The sequence below is a fragment of the Haliotis rubra genome, unplaced genomic scaffold, assembly GCF_003918875.1.
Source record: "Haliotis rubra isolate DU_JTF1 unplaced genomic scaffold, ASM391887v1 Scf447, whole genome shotgun sequence".
In the NCBI taxonomy this organism is placed as follows: domain Eukaryota; kingdom Metazoa; phylum Mollusca; class Gastropoda; order Lepetellida; family Haliotidae; genus Haliotis; species Haliotis rubra.
The window spans coordinates 809,096-814,697 of record NW_025767132.1 but is presented as its reverse complement, the minus strand read 5'-3'; positions in this window follow the sequence as shown (position 1 = coordinate 814,697).

The following is a 5,602-nucleotide window of genomic DNA, read 5'->3' as shown; positions in this document are numbered from 1 at the left end:
AAGAGGTCAAGAAAACTAACACTTCATGATCATCTTAAAGAGAGTCACTACATTTTCAAGCGCTTGTCACATTCATCATTACGAAATAATAATCTAACTTGTTTTATTATTCGTGATATATATATAAAAGTGAATCCATCAATATATATACTAGTATTTTCAGTGTAATATCTTCATCAATCTCGATAGCGATTTTGCCGACATGTTACTGAAAGGTAAATATTCAAAGAATACATAACATTTAATGACTGTCAAATTGATTCATCTGATAACATTGACAACATCACCCGAACACAACCACACTCAGAAACAACATGCAAAATGTGTGGCATGAATGTCCTCCACTCTTCACACATGCACCCTGATCGGTGTAAACCTACCTGTAATCTTTCCTCTGGTACAACAAGCGGGTCCTAACTTCATTTTTATGGATGATAATGCCCGTCCATGGATGATAATGCCCCTCCATGGATGATTATGTCCGTCCATGGATGATAATGCCCGAGAAAGAGTTTTTAACGATGTTTTTAACATCACATATATGGACTGGCCTGCAAGGTCACTTGATCGTAATCCCACTGAAAATGCTTGGGACATTATTGGAAGTCGTGTTTACGGTCTCCATGTTCACCCCCAGACTCTGGATGACCTTGAGCAGGCGTTACAAAAAGAATGGCAGAACATTCCACAACAGCAACTTTAATGCTTCATTTGGTCAACGCAAAGACGTGTAGAAGCTTGCATTTGTGCTCATGTTGGTCATACGCGTTACTGAACACTGCTTCACTGTCCAAAACTGACTTGAACTTTAATGTTAACATTTTGCTCCATCAATGCAGCACATTTTGCACGACTGTTTCACGGGTACATGCTTTTGATGAAGTTTATTATTGCTCAGTACCATATTATTTCATTTTTTTAATCGTGTGTACATGTGTTTCATCTTTCTATTGCATCATTCCATGATTTGCAATTTCAATAAATGAACATGTAATGTGACTACAAATTTGTGTTGCTTAACTTTTTGTGAAGAGTATATATTTTATTGTTACATGGATTTCAACCTTCAATTCTCTTGAAACCGCTTTACAGAAATAGTTAAAAAGAGTTTTCACAAGACTACCAGTAGCCGATAAACATACCCTACTGATGACCGGACAAACCTGATGACGGGACACTCCTGATGACGGGACATGACCGATGACGGGGCATTGCTGATGGCGGGACACTACTGATGGCAGGACATTACTGATGACGGGACACTACTGATGGCAGGACATTACTGATGACGGGACACTACTGATGGCAGGACATTACTGATGACGGGACACTACTGATGTCGGTACATTACTGATGACGGGACATTACTGATCACAGCTATTCACAGGATATTACTGATGATGGATACTACTGATGACGGGACATGACTGACAACAGGACACTACTGATGACAGAACATTACTGATGACGGGACACTATTGATGACGGGACATTACCAATGACGGAATATTACTGATGGCAGGACTCTACTGATGACGGGACATTCCTGATGATGGGGCACTACAGATGACGGGACATGACTGATGACAGGGCATTACTGATTGCAGGACACTACTGATGATTGGACATTACTGATGACGGGACACTACTGATGGCGGGACATTACTGATGACAGGACATGACTAATGGCGGGACATGACTGATGGCAGGATATGGCTGATGACAGGACATGACTGATGACGGGACACTACTGATGACAGGGCATGGCTGATGGCGGGACATTACTGATGACAGGACATTACTGATGACGGGACATTACTGATGACAGGACATGGCTGATGACAGGAAATGACTGATGACAGGACATTACTGATAAGAGGACATGACTGATCACAGGACATGACTGATGACGGAACATTACTGATGACAGGACATGGCTGATGACAGGACACGACTGATGATAAGACATTACTGATAAGAGGACACTACTGATGACAGGACATGACTGATCACAGAACACTACTGATGACGTAATGGGACAAACAGATGCTGTTGAGTATCATGAAGCGCTTATTATCGACAGGCTGAGCCTTTTTAAGGAACAATATTGTCTTTGTCTCATGCACCATAACTAGATGATATTTATTATGAATAAAGTAAGCGTAGCCTTTTCTCATGGGGTTTCAGGGATACAGCCAGTCGCCACATTACCAGTACTTGGTGTAAGATACGTCTAACGATCTAAAAAGATCGGGTGGTCGGACTCACTGACATGGGCGATTGCATGTCCTTGTAGTCCGACAGCACAACGTATGGTACCAAGCGAAAAACGGCATGGGATTTGGTTATCATCAGGATATATATTCTCATGTAGCCTGACAGCACAATGTATGGTACCAAGCAAAAACGGCATGGGATTTGGTTATCATCAAGATATATATTCTCATCCATATGGTATGGGCGAATGGTTTTAAGTGGTTGATGGGGTGAGGTGTGTGCGCATTAGGTGGCTAAAGAGGTCAAGAGCCAAATTCAGAATTTGCATCTTGTAGCTAATTTCACTACTTTCGGATAAAACCATCTGTTGGTCATTCTGAGAGGCATGCTTCGAATGTGTCGACTAATGTCATCTTTACTCAGCAGTGAGATCAACACCGAGTTCTTTGAGAACAGTAAGGTGATTTTGACGTTGACGTGCACTACTGCCCGTGATGTCGCAGACGTGTTCAATGGATGAAAGGACAGGACAGACAGCGGACCACTGCATGACATGGGTGTTTTGCTGAGGGAGGAAAAGGGTCACAAGCCTGGAATACAAGCACGTATATTACCATCCTGGGAGATGAACCAGACCGTTGTGCAAAGGTCACCCGATGAAACACCCGATTTGATGGCAGCAATATTAGCAAAGGATATATTTTAAAAAGTACTCTATTTTGTTGGTAGGCATTATAAATAATATACTATTCAACTCTAGGTCCTGAAGTGAAGATTTGCGTGACTATGTTTTTAGCGCATTGGTGTATGTTGGGATTTGCACTATTTCCTTTAAGTTTGGCTTTAGGAAGTATACACTTTCCAATGGTGAGTATAGTATAATGATGCAACCACAATTGCTTCAAGGCGAGTATTGGTGTTTCTTCAAACCGAAAGCCATCTCAAGATATTGAACTAAACCAATGTCGCTTCATTTCTCCGCTTAATCCCCATATGTCACTAATAATTATGCCATGGTAGAATGTAGAAAACCATACTATAAGTTCTGGTTACAAATTCAGTTCAGGGAGATTACAACCATAGATAATCTAGCGCTTCATTAAAACACAGTGTGCTTATCTACTGAGGGCCGAGAAACAATAAGGTGTAAGTTAGGGTGTTTTGTATATAGTCATGCGGATAACATGAAATGTATAATCTTTTGACTGCTGAGCTGCTTCATTCAAAAGGTGGGAGAGCTGTCTAAGGCGCCGCGCTAGTAATCGAAAGGTGTTCATAATGTTTTGATTTCTTCTTTAACACTAGTCGTGCGCGCAGTGACGTCCGTTGTTTCGATCACGTGGTAAACTATGCGCACTGGTTTTCATGTTACACTTCATAGACCCAAACTTACTCTGGTTCATACATACTACTATAAGGAGTTTTGTGAAGGAAGTAGCCGGGTCGATTGTTTTCTTGGCACGATTTTAAGATCGTCTGGATACGATATTATTATAAGGTTATTTCACAACATTAGACGTGAAACGTTGATAAATTTTATTCAAATAATTTCAATAAACTGACTTTACCATTCAAAATCAAAGGCAACTTCGTCATGACACCACATGTTTTTACCTTGATCATTAGATAAGTGTGCTTACACATTTCATTTCAACTCCCCTCGGAGTACAAAGCCTATGCTGCCCCATAAGGCGCAAAGTTTACAAACATATAATGATCCGATCCTGAAACGTGCCCACCCACTCACTCAGTTGCCCGATAACACATGCCATACTTCAAATGAAAACAGAGAAGCATCCAAACGGCCCATGTTTTTGCAAGGGAAAACATTTTAGCTGTAGAGATTGACCGTTATACACTCTCTCAAAAAGAAACGCAACCCTATCTAAATATCTGACATCATTTCTAGAATAAAGATGGTGAATGTAAATTAGAATTTTCTTCAAAATACTGTTAATACGTTCCCATCTGATCAGTATAAGCTCCCAAACGGAACCATTTTCACACATGATGACCTTTGTATCCGTGTTATTTGAGAAAGTGCAGAAATTGTCATGTACAAAATGCTAAAAGCCTGTTGCACGTGCAAATCGTTGAAAACACAGTTCATGTAGAGGGTTTTAAAAGCACGTGTAGTTTGTAATTTTTCTCTCATAATTTGCTCTGCAAATCAAGTTCGAAAATGCCCCGTTTGAGTACAGCAAATCGAAATATTGCCATTGGTCGCATTGAGGCCGGGAAAAGCTTTGGAACAGTTGCCCGTCATCTAAACGTACACAAAACAACAATCTCACGACTTTGGAATCGTTACACACAGTTCCATGCAATTGAAGATCGTCCCAGGGGCGGTAGACCTAGGATCACCACACCGGCTCAGGATCGCTTTATTCGACTCAGCCACCTACGTAATCGGCATGCCACACCCACCATCACTGCAACACAGGTGCCAGGTTTGAGGAGAGTATCGGCCCAAACCATCAGGAACCGTTTACATGAGGCAAATTTACGTGCAAGAAGACCAGTTGTTGGGCCCGTCTTGAAACGCCAACATCGACGCCAACGTCTCAGGTGGTGTACTAACGTAAGGAGATGGACCCTAAGAAACTGGAGAAGAGTCTGGTTTAGTGACGAGTCTCGTTTTCTTCTTCAACGACGTGACGGTAGACAACGTGTCTATAGACGAGCAAATGAACGTTTTGCACCGAACTGCGTTCGACAGGTCGACAGATTTGGAGGAGGAAGCATCATGGTATGGGGAGCCATGTCTTACAACCAACGGTCAGACTTGGTCATCATTCGTGGCAATTTGACGGCACAACGGTACATTGATGACGTCTTACAGCCACATCTTCTGCCGATAATCGCCCAACAGAGGGAGTTGTTTCAACATGACAATGCCCGCCCTCATACAGCTCGTGCAACAGTGGCATTCCTACAGAATTCAAACGTCAACGTGATGCCGTGGCCCTCCAGATCGCCAGACATCAATCCTATCGAACATCTGTGGGACCAGCTGGATCGTCGTGTTCGTGCACGTACACCACAACCGCACACGTTGGTTGAACTGGCCGCAGCACTCCAGGAAGAGTGGAGAGCAATCCCCCAGGAAAACATCCGCCGTCTGATTCGTTCTGTTCCGAGGAGGTGCACTGCTGTGATTAGAGCTCGTGGCTCTACAACGAGATACTGAAGACAACGCCCCCTAGCGTAAATTGAGAGTTCGATACTGACCTGCATTAACTGTTACCTTATACCGTGCTGACCTAAGGTTCACCATGTCAAATTTCATGGCATTATCTTTAAAAATACAAATGTAATAACCAGTTAAAATTGATATAAACATTACCAAAAAAAACAGGGGTTGCGTTTCTTTTTTGAGAGAGTG